Source organism: Sturnira hondurensis, unplaced genomic scaffold (assembly GCF_014824575.4).
Source record: "Sturnira hondurensis isolate 20B ecotype Veracruz unplaced genomic scaffold, ASM1482457v3 Scaffold0019835, whole genome shotgun sequence".
Classification (NCBI taxonomy): Eukaryota; Metazoa; Chordata; class Mammalia; order Chiroptera; family Phyllostomidae; genus Sturnira; species Sturnira hondurensis.
The window spans coordinates 1,489,818-1,504,319 of NW_028092466.1; the positions used below are offsets into that span (position 1 = coordinate 1,489,818).

General features: G+C 42.9%; 1 protein-coding gene across 5 annotated transcripts in view; it reads right to left on the reverse strand.

Moving 5' to 3' along the window:
* The window catches only part of DNAH9 (dynein axonemal heavy chain 9), a 393,611-nt gene that overhangs the window by 359,741 nt on the left and 19,368 nt on the right, over positions 1–14,502 (reverse strand). The gene's annotated exons all lie outside the window — the stretch shown is intronic.

The window sequence follows — 14,502 nt, forward strand, 5'->3', positions numbered from 1 at the left end:
GGATTTAGGCCAGTGCCAGCACGCAGTGACTTCACAGTAAGTACATATTATTGTCACTGTTGTTGGTATGGCAGTGTCCCAGCTATACCCAGAATTAAGTGGCAGGTGGACAACGCAACCCAGAGCCTTGGGGAGGAGCCCCTTCTGAGTCGATGGAAGCCATGTTACCTCTGATAGGACAGGAGCCTCCAGAACACAACTAACATGACAGAGGTAGCATTTCTCTCTCATGGAAACTGGTCTGAAATCACAAAACCTCCAAACCAAGACATTTATTCCCATTACAACTTCCAGGCTATGTGCATGCCTCTTCAGTAGGAAAGAGGGAGAGGTACCTTTGTGTGATGTTGGCAAATATTTGGTGCAGGTCCCTGGGAGGGGTCTTCTACCCTGAGGAAGTTTGAAAGGCAAGAAGAGGAAACACAATGTCATGATGCTGAAAACCCAGCAGGTCCTGGTCCCACTCTAGGCAACTCCCTCTTGCCAGTGGCCACTGCTAGGGGTCAACCCATCTGACTAGCAGATGGCTGCCCAACTCCTTTCTCTGGCTGGGACTCCAAGGCTAGCAGCACTAACAGAGGCATTGGGAAGTGGTAAGACATCTGTCTCCACGTTGCCAGGACAACACCTGTGCAGCCATGGCAGCCACCTAACAGCCCTTCTTTGCTTTGCTCATCCATGTTCAGGCATGGCTGTCAGCCAGTAGCTAAAGTGGAAGAGGAGGGAAGAGAAAAGGACCAACCAAGGAAAGAAAGACATAAACCAGCAGCAGGAGGTCTTGCCACCGGTGGTGGGAAATGGGGCAGTCTATATTTTAAACACCTTCAACTTTATAAACTGGGAGGAAAACAGAATGAATCAAACATAAATGAAATGGACTTAAGTAGTAATTCAAATCATACAAAGAGTGCTTAGTTGTAATCAGTGTTGAAGGAGAAATGTATTTGTGCTGTGGAATGTCACCTGGGTACCTATTTTTCATAATTTCATGGATGTCAATTTCAATATTTAGGAAATACTCTCCAACATTTTAAGAGACTGATGCATCTTGACGTGTTTGATTGCATTAGAAAACTATATTATAATTTTGTTATACTATTTTATATCTCAAGAATACTTGAAGCATGGTCTTGGGTACTCACAAAGTTGTCTTATCTCCAATCTAACAGGTAAATTGTAGGCATTATATAAATATTTATTTAATCATTTTATTTTCTGGAAAAACTCTGGTCACCAAAAACAATGGATATATACATTGTTTTATTTAATTAAAAAAACACATGATAGGCAACACATTTATTTGGGGTTTAGTTTAAAGTCTTAGACCTAGAGGGTTTTCAAGATGGCGACAGAGTAGCACAGAGGGGATCCAGCTCCCGTACACCTGATAGAAAATCCAGGCGGATCTACTGAAGAACAACATAATCAACCAACAATTCCCCAGCATTTATGAAAATAAGAGGTGGCTGGAAGAAGATGGCGGCAGAGTAGGACAAAGGATTTCGCTTCTCTCCACGCACCGGAGAAGGACCTGGCTGATATGCGGAAGAGCACAGCAGATACCCAACTGGGACCCAGCATATAAGAAGGCAGGACTCCAGAGAGTGTAGTGGACACTGAATGACCAGAGGTTGAGGAGAGGAGACGACCGCAGATCAACAAGGTATGAGAGAGCAGTGCAGAGGCAGTGGCGGGCCCCCTGCCAGGCCACACCAGGGCCCTGGCCGGCCGCCCCGGTCTCTGAGAGCCGAGGGTGGGCAACACCGTCTCTGGGAGAGAACTGGTCACTGGTACCACCCCAATCTGGCAGGGCACAGATTGGAAAACACCATAAGATATCGGTCTGCCAATAGTGGCAGAGAGAGGAGTGAGCATTCGGAAGCAAACCAGAAAGCTCTGATAACCCGTGGAGTCAGGTTGCTGGCTTGGGAGAACTGAGAGTTGCCAGAGCATTCCCTGCTTCTTGGGGCCTGTGCCTGCCCTCGCAGAGCAGTCCCGGGGAGTCTCAGGCTGCTGGCGGGGCTTCCAGAAGTGGGTCAGTTGCGAGCTCCATCCCTACTCACCCGGCACAGACCAGCTCCATCCCTGCTCAGCTGGCACAGACTGGGAGGCACTGGGAGTCAAGCCTTGGCCTTCAGCTTGAGTGGCTGCAGGTCGCCCGTGCCTCCTGGGCCGGCGGGGGGCGGGGGCCCCCCCGCGCTGGCCCCCCGACTTGACCAACCGCCGATTGTGCCCACCTTCCCGGCCCCCGAAGGGGCCCGCGCCGGCCCTCTACTTGTGGAACCGCCAGTCGCCCGTGCTCTCCCGGAGGGGCAGGGTCTGCAGCGACCCTCAGCTTGGGGAATTGAGGGTCGCCTGGGCGATCCCTGTGGCGCGGGACCTGTACCGGCTGGTGAACAGTCTCGGGGAGTCTCGGGTTGCTGGCTGGGCCCCTGGAAGAGAGCCAGTCGCCAGCTCCATCCCTGCTCAGCCTGCACAGACAGGGAAACACAGGGAGTCAGGCTGTTGCTGTTGGTTTGGGAGAATTGTGAGTTGCCCTGTGTGTTCAGCCACAACACAGGGAAAGGTCTGCACCCAAGCCTATGAGAACAGGAAAGCCTGGCTGGGAGTGTGCGCCCTCACGCCAGACCAGGGCTGGAAAGCCTGGGAGAAAATCCTCTCTCAGTAGGGCGTGGGAGAGTGGCACCAGTCTGGATCTTGGGGGGGCACTGGCAAGACCAGTTGAGTGTACCAAGGCTCGAGAAGAGCCACACTAACAGCCCCTCAGGCTGCTGCAGCTAGTGAGACCAGAAGAAAAGGTTCAACTAGCTGGACACCAACCAGAGGAGTAGTGGGAGCAGGGAACACCAAGATACCTGCAGGAGACTGCACCACTGAATTTCACAGGTATCCTACCACAGAAGTTCACACCATAACCTCAGGGTACCAGAACAGATCAATTTAAGAAGCTGACGCCAACAAGAAGAGCATCACAAACAATGGGAAGACAAAGAAACAATCCCCAAATGAAAGAAAAGGTGGAAGTCCCAGAAAGAATGTTAGATGAAATAGAGGCAAGTCAACTATCAGATATTGAATTCAAAGCACTGGTTATCAGGAAATTCAAAGAGCTTACAACGAGCTACCAGAAACTACAGGGGAGCTACAATGAACTCTCCGCAAACTATACCAACATGAAAAAGGAAACAGAAACCATCAGAAAAGGCCAAGAGGAAATGAAAAATACACTTTCTGAACTGAAGAACACAGTAGAAGGTATGAAGAGTAGGACTGATGAGGCGGAGGACCGCATAAGCGAGCTCAAAGACAGGGTGGAAAGAATCTCCCAGACAGACAAGGTAATGGAAAAGAGAATCAGAAAAAATGAGGAGAGTCTAAGAGAAATGCAAGACAATATGAAACGTAATAATATCCGAATAATGGGAATACCAGAAAGAGAAGAAGAAGAACAAGGGATAGAAAACCTACTTGAAAAAGTAATAATGGAAAATTTTCCTAAGATGAGGAGAGAGAAAGTCACACGAATCTAGGAATCGCAGAGAGTCCCAGGCAGGTGGATCCCAAAGAGGCCTACTGCAAGACACATCATCATTAAAATGGCAAAACTCCAGGACAAGGAGAGAATACTAAAGGCAGCAAGGGAGAAAAAAGAAGTAACATACAAGGGGTCCCAATAAGGTTGGCTAATAACTTCTCAATGGAAACATTCCAAGCAAGAAAAGAATGGCAGGAAATATTCCAAGTAATGAGAAACAGAGGCCTACAACCAAGACTACTTTATCCAACAAGGCTCTCAATCAAGATAGAAGGCCAAATAAAGAGCTTCCAAGACAAAAGAAGTCTAAAAGAATATGCCTCCACAAAACTAGCTCCACAAGAATTACTAAAAGGGCTGCTTTAAGGAAAGGAAGGAAAAGAGAGAGACAGAGAGGAACACAGGTACATAAATGGCAATGAATAAGTACCTTTCAATAATAACCTTAAATGTAAATGAATTAAATGCACCAATTAAGAGACATAGAATAGCTGAATGGTTAAGAAAGCATGATCCACACATATGCTGCCTACAAGAGACCCACCTCAGGTCAAAAGACCACCACAGACTGAAAGTGAAAGGATGGAAACAAATTTTCCAAGCAAATGGACAAGAAAAAAAAAAGCTGGGGTAACAATCCTCATATCAGACAAAATAGACTTAAAAAAAAAAGGCTATAAAGAGAGACCCAGAAGGTCACTTCATAATACTCAAGGGAAGAATCCACCAAGAAGACATTAACATCATATATATGTGTGCACCCAACACAGGAGCACCCAAATATATAAAGAAAATCCTAGAGGACCTCAAGAAAGATATTGACAGCAACACAATTATAGTAAGGGATTTTAACACCCCACTGTCAAAAATGGACAGGTCTTCCAAACAAAATATCAACAAAGATATTGCAGCATTAAACGACACTCTAGAACAAATGGACCTAATTGATATATATAGAACCATCCATCCCAAAGAAGCTAAATACACATTTTTTTCAAATGCACATGGAACATTGTCAAAGATAGACCACATGATAATACACAAAACAACCCTCAACAAATTTGAGAAAATAGAAATCATACCAAGCATTTTCTCTGACCACAAGGGACTGAAATTGGAAACCAACCCCACAGGAAAAAACCCAAAACACCCAAAAGCATGGAGATTGAATGGTAGGCTATTAAACAACGAATGGGTCAAGATTGAAATTAGGGAGGAAATCAAAAAGCTTCTTGAAACTAATGAAAATGAACTCACAACAACCCAAAACTTATGGGACACAGTGAAGGCAGTCCTGAGAGGGAATTCATAGCAATACAGGCTTACCTAAAGAAGACAGAAACATTTCAAACAAACAACCCAACCCGACGCCTGCAAGAACTCGAGGAGTAACAACAAAGACAGCCCAGAGCAAGTAGAAGGAAGGAAATAACCAAGATCAGAGAAGAATTAAATGACATAGAGACTAAAAGGACAATTCAAAGGATCAATGAATCCAGGAGTTGGTTTTTTGAAAAGATAAACAAAATAGACAAACTTTAAGTAGGCTCATCAAGAAAAGAAGAGAGAGGACCCAAATAAACACAATCAGAAATGAAAGAGGAGAGATTACAACTGATACCACAGAAATAGAAGGGAGTGTAAGAAATTACTATGAAGAACTGTATGCCAAGAAAGTTGTAAACCTAGGTGAAATGGACAAATTTCTAGAAAAATATAATCTTCCAAAACTCATTGAAAAAGAAGCAGAAAGCCTGAACAGGCCAATAACAGCAGATGAAATTGAAGCAGTAATCAAAAAACTCCTGTCACACAAAAGCCCTGAGCCACATGGTTTCACAGGAGAATTCTACAAAGCTTTTAAGGAAGAGCTAATCCCTAGTCTTCACAGACTATTCCAAAAAATTCAAAATGATGGAAAACTTCCAAACTCTTTTTAAGCAGGCTGCATCATCCTAATTCCAAAATCAGATAGAGACACAACAAAGAAAGAAAACTTCAAGCCAATATCTCTGATGAACATAGATGCTAAAATCCTCAATAAAATATTAGCAAATCGCATCCAGCAATACATCAGAAAGATCATACACCCTGACCAACTGGGATTCATCTCAGGGATGCAAGGATGGTTCAATATTCACAAATCAGTAAATTTAATACATCACATAAACAAAAGCTAAGACAAAAACCACATGGTCATATCAATAGATGCAGAAAAAGCTTTTGATAAGGTACAACACCCATTTATGATAAAGGCACTCAGCAAAGAGGGAATAGAGGGAGCATTCCTCAATATAATAAAGGCCATATATGAGAGACTTACAGACAACATCATACTCAATGGGCAAAAACTAAAAGCTTTTCCACTAAGATCAGGAACAAGACAAGGTTGCCCACTTTCACCACTTCTATTCAATATAGTATTGGAAGTTCTAGCCACAGTGATCAGAAAAGAAAAGGAAATAAAAGGCATCCAAATCAGAAAGGAGGAAACAAAACTGGCATTGTTTGCAGATGACATGATAGTGTACATGGAATATCCTATAGCCTCTACCAAAGAACTGCTCGAACTAATAAATGAATTTGGTAAGACAGTGGGATACAAAGTCAATATCCAGATATCAAAGGCATTTTTGTATACCAAAAATGAATGAGCAGAAGCAGAAGTCAAGAAAAAAATCCCATTCGATATAGCAAACACAAAAATAAAATATCTGGGAATAAACCTAACTAAGGAGGTTAAAGACCTGCATGCAGAAAACTATACAACACTGAAGAAAGAAATCAAGGAAGACACAAACAAATGGAAATATAGGTGGTGTTCATGGATTGGAAAAATTAATGTCATCAAAATATACATACTACCCAAAGCAATTTACAGATTCAATGTAATACCTATTAAAGTACCAATGGCATATTTCACAGACATGGAACAAACACTTCAAAAATTTATATGGAACCATAAAAGACCCCGAATAGCACCTGCAATTTTGAGAAAGAAGGACAAAGTAGGAGGCATCACAATACCTGATACCAAACTATACTACAAAGCCACTGTAATCAAAACAGCCTGGTACTGGCACAAAAACAGGCACATAGACCAATGGAATAGAACAGAGAGCCCAGAAATAAACCCAACTCTCTACAGTCAATTAATATTCGACAAAGGGGGCAATAACATAAAATGGAGTAAAGATAGCCTCTTCAACAAATGGTGTTGGGAGAACTGGACAGCTACATGCAAAAAAATGAAACTCGAGCACCAACTTACACCATACACCAAAATTAATTCAAGGTGGATAAAAGACTTAAATATAAGCCGTGAAACCATTAAAGCCCTAGAGGAGAGCATTGGCAGGAAAATCTCAGATATTCCAGGCAGCAGTATTTTTACCGATATGTCCCCTAGAGCAAGGGACATAAAGGACAGAATAAACAAATGGAATCTCATCAAAATTAAAAGCTTCTGCATGGCTAAGGAAAACAGTATCAGGATAAAAAGAGAAGCAACTGTTTAGGAAAACATTTGCCAATGATACCTCAGACAATGGTTTAATCTCCAAAATATACAAAGAACTCATACAACTCCAGTCTAAGAAGACAAGCAACCCAATTAAAAATTGGGCAAAGGACTTGAACAGACACTTCTCCAAGGAGAACATACAGAGGATCCAGAGACACATGGAAAGGTGCTCAATATCACTAGCTATCAGAGAGATGCAAATTAAAACCACAATGAGATACCACTTAACACCAGTCAGAATGGCCATCATAAACAAAGCAACAAACAACAAATGTTGGAGAGGTTGTGGGGAAAAGGGGACTCTAGTTCACTCTTGGTGGGATTGCAGATTGGTACAACCACTATGGTAAACAGTATGGAATTTTCTAAGAAAACTAAAAATGAACGTGCCTTTTGACCCAGCAATTCCACTGTTAGGTATGTATCCTAAGAACCCTGAAACACCAATCCAAAAGAACCTATGCACCCCGATCGATGTTCATAGCATTACAATTTACGATGGCCAAGAGTTGGAAGCAACCTAGATGCCCATCGGTAAATGAATGGATCCAAAAGCTATGGTACATTTACACAATGGAATTCTATGCTGCAGAAAGAAAGAAGGAGCTCCTACCCTTTGCAACATCGTAGATCGAACTAGAAAGTATTATGCTGAGCGAAATAAGCCAGGCGGTGAAAGACAAATACCATATGATCTCACCTTTAACAGGAATCTAAGCAACAAAACAAACAAGCAAGCAAAATATGACCAGAGACACTGAAATACAGAACGAGCTGACAGGGAGCAGAGGGGAGAGTGGAGAGAATCACAGGGGAAAAGGGGAAGGATTCACATGAACAACTATAAAGGATACATGGACAATAACTAAGGTTGGGGGTAGAAATGGGAGGGAGGTGGGGAGCACGGGGGGTGGGCAGGGCTGGGAATATAAGACAGAAAACTGTACTTGAACAAGAATTAAATTTTAAAAAATTGAAAAAAAACATAAAAATATAGCATTAAACAGAATAAAAATAAATTCTTAGACCTATTCTTCTGTATTAACAAGGCCTGAATTTCCACTCTATCATTCTGCTGCACTCACTCCCCTTACCCTTTATGTGCTTTCTTCAGTGCTTTTACCTATCTGGAATTATATTACTCTACTTGGCATTATATTATTCTTTAAATTTTTCTGTGCATTTTTCTCAGTAGACTGTAAATACCCCAGATGTATTACTGAGTCTTCAGGCCCTGGAAAAGTCCCAGATGCTGAGAAATATTTGTTAAATGAATGAATATATGATCTTTGGCCTTCAACTATCTACAGTACATCCAGGAGAAGGTGATAGGGTGGTAGAAAATCTAAGAACTAAGGGTCTGGGAGCAACTGAGAAAATTAGAAAAGAGGAAAATTACAAAGCAAGGCAGAACTGCGCCTTTAAGTGTTTGCAGGGCCTTGGTCAAGTGCAATGCAGAACCCTGCATGGCCCTTCTCTGAGGGCAGAGTGAAGACAAATGAGCAAACAGAACAGATTTGGCCTCATCTTGTTGGTGGAACTTATAAAATTTCTGGTATTTGACCTACAAAAATGGCAATTTTATGTGGTTCCACTGAATAAAACAAAACCATCTTATGTTAGAAATGTCCAGCTACAGCACGGCCACAAAGAGAGGTAGTGAGCTTTCCATTTCTGGGTGGACTGCAGAATAAAAGTATGGTAGAGAAGACTCCTGAATCTGACAGGAAATTGTCTTGCAAGAATAGAAAGAGATGTATCACAGTGATTATGACTGTATCTTTGACTCTTAATGTAGCTCTTTTATCACTTATTTGAAAGTCCCACAAAACAGATGAAAGGCAATTTAAATCAGTAAGAGGTTTAAATGATACTTTTAAATGCCCATTTTTATTCATCATAGTAGTAAACATGTGAAATTCATTATGCCATATACAGGCTGAAAATGTCAACTTGAAGGGTAGGGTATGCAGCACCATGGGAAAAGCCTAGGACAGAGATGAAAACCTTGGGTTTACACAGCCCTGGCCTGTTATTTACTGGCTGTGTAGCTTAAAGCAAGACACAGATTTTCGAAGCCTCACTTCCCTAGCCTGCAAGTGAGTTTGCTAATACCTGAGCTGCTGCGGGGTTACTGAATTCCGTGGAACATACCATGGTGGTATTTGGATAAAAAGGAGCCACTGTAATGAATTATTGTCACCCTGATGTCCTTAGGTAAGGCTGGTGGATAAGAGATGAGTAATGGCTGATATACATGTGCTCCTTTCCAGTTACCACAAAGAGCATGGAGTCCCAGGCAGCTGACTGGGCCAATTGTGACCTGTTCTTATGAAAACTGGTGCAACTTTTAACAGAGTGGTGGGAGAGGCTTCCATTCGTGCTGTGGCCCCTGAGGTGGAGAATCAAACTCAGGGATAATGGTAAGACCTGCAAACACAGCCCGTACTTGAAGGGGAGGTCATGCCACCTATCTTAAATGTCTTTGGAATTCATTAAGGAAGAGCACAAAGCAGACATTCATAGATGAAAACCTCAAAAGGTCATTGGGAAAAAAGACTGTTTCTTTACCTTAGGAGAGCAGCCAACCTTATGCAGCTAATGGTCTCCTACGTGACCACACACTCAGGCAGGGCTGAAAGGGACACCAGCCCAATTAGGCCCGAATGAAAAGAGGCAGCAGAGTGACTGGAGGTGGCAGAAACAGCAAAGGAAACACGGTTGTATTAGGTCAGCTTATTACCTATCTCCCTGCTAATCACCTTGCATAAAGCCTCAGCAGGAAATCATTCTGCCTCCAGTGAGTCACAGCTTTACAGAAATTTTATAATGAAAGCAGTGAGAGCTCTCTCCAAGCTGCTTGTATACTGCATTGTCTGAAGGGCAGAGTCTGCAGGCCAACAGATCAATGGGGGATCTGCAGCATCCACAATATTATGGCACAAAAAAGAAACTCCGTTTGGTTTGTGTATACATGTATGATGCGGGGTATGAATGTGGGGGCCTGTATATGGTTTGTTTGGGATGTGAGGGGGTGTGTGAGTTATGTGTATTGTGTGTGAGGTATGTGGTCTCTGATGTGTGAGAATGTTGTGTGCACATGTTTTGTGATGTGTATATGAGTATGTTGTATGTGTGGTATTTGTGCAGTATATGTACAGTGGCTGTACTCTGTGTCTGCACCGTGTGTGCAGCATATACTATATGTGTATGCAGCGTATGGTATATGTCTGTGCTGTGAGTACTGTATTGTGTGTGCAGTATGAATATATGCAGTGTGTGTATGTTTTGTGGTGTATATGTGCGTGTGCATTGTATATGTGACGTTTGTGTGATTTATGTCTGTGCAGTGTGTTTACTGTGTATGTGCATATGTGGTGTTTATGTGCAGGGCATATATGTGCAGTGTGTGGTATGTGCAATGTGTGTTGTCTCTGTGCAGTGTCAACTGTGTGCATCTGTGATGTGCATATACTATATGAGTGCAGTGCAAATATGTATATTGTGTGTGTGCTGTGTATGTGATGTGTATATGTGCTGTGTGCACAGTGTATTATGCTGGTGTGGCGTGTGTTCAGTGTGCATACTGTATGTGTGTGGTGTGGCATGTGGTGTGGAGCTGTAGCACCCAGCAGAAAAACAGGGTGAGGGAAGGGATTGAGATGGGGCTGAAAGGCTCTGTTCTCCTTAGATTCTTGACTATTCAAATTGGAAAGAGTTTGTATATGTTTGGTATTTCCTCAGTAAGTTGTAAAGTCAAATACACCCCTTTCATGGAATGTGAATTACAGTTTTACCCAAGTGGCTTATTTAGAAAAATGACCTAGAAATCATGTTGTAAAAGCAATGTGCAAAGGCAGAGTGGAGTGTGTAGGCAGAATAAAACCACAGAACCACTTTGGGGCCCTCAAAATGGAGGAGGGGGAGAAAGCAGACTTTTTAGAACCACCTAGGAAATACTCAAGTTTGATGAAAAGACTATGCTTGGACCCACATGCCCCCAGGGCACAAATCCCAGCTAAACCTGCCTGAGCCCTGGGACAACGGCCAGGGAGTGGACGTGCTGTGCTCCACTGTGCTCACTGGTTACAATAAAGGCATTCAAGCTGATGGCGGACTCAAGAGTTAGAAAATTTTAGGTTAAGATAAATAGTTATACGCCTAATAACTAATGCCTATGTTACAGCTATTGTTTCAGAAACTACAGATAAGGCCCATCCTGGCTCCCGGGAGAAACAGCTGACCTCCTGGGGCACTGCTAGAGATTATCTCCTGGGGACAAGTGGAGGCATCTGGGCCATTGTATTCCAGGGAGAGACAGATAACCACCAGCCCCTGGGAACAGCTAACTGCCCAGGACAAGAATGCTGCAGTTTCTTTCACCTAATCCTCCCTGAATTTCAAAACCCCTCACCACACCTTGATTACTCCCTGTTATAAAAGGCTCACTTGGAAAGAAAGTGTAAGAAGGTCATTAGGGTATGAATCTGCTGTCTTCTTAGATCGAGAGCCATCTGAATAAAGTGCCCATAAAGATTCAGTCCCTGTTCTGCTTATTGGGTTTGGCACATGGCAGGCAGCACAGTCCCTGGTGCCTTTTCTGGTTTCAAAGCCTTGCTCTTGGGACCCTTGAAAGGGTGCAAGCTCTGGCTTGAGGGGGGCTCTTGAAACATGTTAGTTTTTAATTTTTCTAGTCTCCTTCCTTTCCCTGCTCAGGCTAAACTAAGAGATAAGCTGTGTCACTGTGATGAGGAGGAGGACAGTGGCCTTCTGAGAATGCAGGTAGACCATATACTGCAGACCTGCTGAAAATTGCTCAAGAATATACTGTGCAACACCCCCCACCCCCTGCCACCAGCTCACACCACCATTATTTTAACAGGTATCCAGAGGGGAAGAGTTGATCTACACAATGAAACTTTCTTGTGAAGAGAAAAGTAACACAAATCAGAGGGAGGGAAATAAAAGAGAACTATGGATATTAAAAACCAACCCTTCAAAGCATAACTCTGGATGTGAGCATGTTCAAGGGTAGTAGACACATTGATGTCATTTTATTAACTGAGCTTTGTGTATTTATTAATTGCAGCTACTCACGTCTCGGTAGCTACATATTGTATTAGAATAGCAAGACAAATAAGGCTAGGTTCATGCTAATTCTTGCTAGAGAGAAGCAGATTAATCTCATTTAAACAGGCATCGATCACAAAGATACACAGAATGTTAACTAAAGGGCTACATGAAATCTGCTTGGAGGCGATCGATAGTCCCATGTCCCGCTGCGCTGAGCTGAGTAGGAAGAGGTGGGGGAACTAGAGGCCAAGGGTATGAGGCTGAGCAAATGATTTAAAGATGAAAAATGAAAGAGGGGAGGAAATACTAGGACAGACTAAAGGAGCAGCCACAGGAAAAAGGAAAATTATGGAAATTCAGGGTGAACAAAGAGCTAAGGGAAACAAATAGAGAGAGAAAACTTAGAAAACAGAGAAGGGAAAGGGAGACAAGTAGAAAGAGAAGAAAGAGGGAAAAGAAAATAAAGGGAAAGGCAGTAAAGAAAAAAAAATAGTAGAGTTTGCCCTAAGAGCAAATAAGCAAACCAGAGCACAGGATAGAAAAGTTAAGACTGGAAGGAGCAGGAAGTTTGAGAACATGGTGGCATTCAAATTATCCTCTAATTAAACAGTGGCAACTGCTTTTTCTGCATTTGTGCTCTTGACTCAGAAAGAAAAAGCAGCCTGAGAGTGGACTCTTGTGAGAGTAACGATTCCAGGGAGGCTGGCGGCCCTGGCTTCCTGTGTTTACTGGATGTACCCTGCAGATTAGGTGCCCTGGTGTTAGAGTAGCTGTCTATATGCAAAGTCACATCAGGAGCTTCTGTGCATAGGACTGGGGCCCTGGCCCCACAGTCACTTCTGAGCTGTGCTCTGCTTTCACTCCAGGGCTGATGCAGGGCTGGAGAACCTGCAAGCCTGTGTACCATAACAGCAGGCACTCCAACTGGTCAGCTCAACTAACCAGCAGCAAAAGGACTGATGTAGGAGGTGAAAGGAATACAGTGGAAGGGGATGGGGGGAGAGGATGCACATCAAAAGCTGAGATGGAACTGCTTGCATGGGCACAGGCATGGTGGGATGCGGGGGGAGCGGGGAAGAGACATTTAGGATATCAATTACTTATACTTTCCATGATCCCAACGCCGGATTTAAGGTGTGCCTTTCAAAAGATCTAGCTTCAGGCTTCTCACATATACAATTTCTCTGTCTCTATGCTCTTCCTCATCTTTTTTCCCCAGCAAATTCCTAGTCTGCTTTCAAAATTCACTTCCTCTTGTGCTTACCACTTTCTCAGAGTCCCATTGACTTAGGGATTCCTCTTTCTTGCTCCCAATAACACATCAGTTTTTGCTCATATCATGGCATTTAATACACCTCACTTAAGTTTCCTGGTTCTGTGTATCTCTGTCCTTGGATATCCTCCATTAGTCTATGCTGTTCTGTGCTATGGCTGTTGGTCCAAGGGCTTCCTACAGGTAAAACCATATTTCAGTCATCACTGTATCCCTAGTGCCTTCTCAAGGCCTGGTGAATAGCAGTACTGGGTCAGCATTTGGAAAGGGAAATGGACAGATTCAGTCTCATGTGCTCATCCTCATAATCCCACAGTTTGTGCCATTCATCCCAGCCTCTTGCCAACATATCCCACCCCCCCATCACCCCCTGTCTCTGCTGACCATAGCTAGTGATGTAACTTTAATTCTTTCTTGGTCTTTCTAGGCCATACTCTTTTTTTTTTTAATTCAAATTTTATTTTATTTTTTTTAAATTTTTTTATTTAATTATTTTTCAAGTACAGTTTTCTGTCTATTACTCCCATCCCATCCCACCCCCCATCCTCCCCCCTCCCTCCCATTTCCACCCTTCTCAGTTGTTGTCCATGTATCCTTTATATAGGTTCCTCTAAATCCCTCCCTTATTTCCCCTGAAATTCCCTCCCCTCTCCCCTCTGGTCACTGTCAGCCTGTTCTCTATTTCAGTGTCTTTGGTTATATTTTCTAGGCCATACTCTTAATCTTGAACTTGACCTTGAATATCCTAAAGAAATTTAAGAATAAGTATATGTTCATTTTATTATGTCCATTGTGCTTCCCCCAAAGGTCAATCAGCAAATGCTGATTTGTGAAGTGTTAGAAGATCTAACATATTAAATTCACATATTAAATTCTGAGGCTAAAAAACAATCAAAAGAAAAAGTTTCATGTCTCCTCACCCTAGCCCTTAAACTAATATTCACATTCACTGTCAAATAATTGGAGAGAGACACAACTTTGAGCAAAAGTCACATTTATCTTGCACTGGGATTCACTAGTCTGGTAGTGGAGGAGGGCAAGTTCAAAGTAGTGACTTTGTGGGTATGGGCAGCTGCCTCCAGATCAGCTCACTTGAAT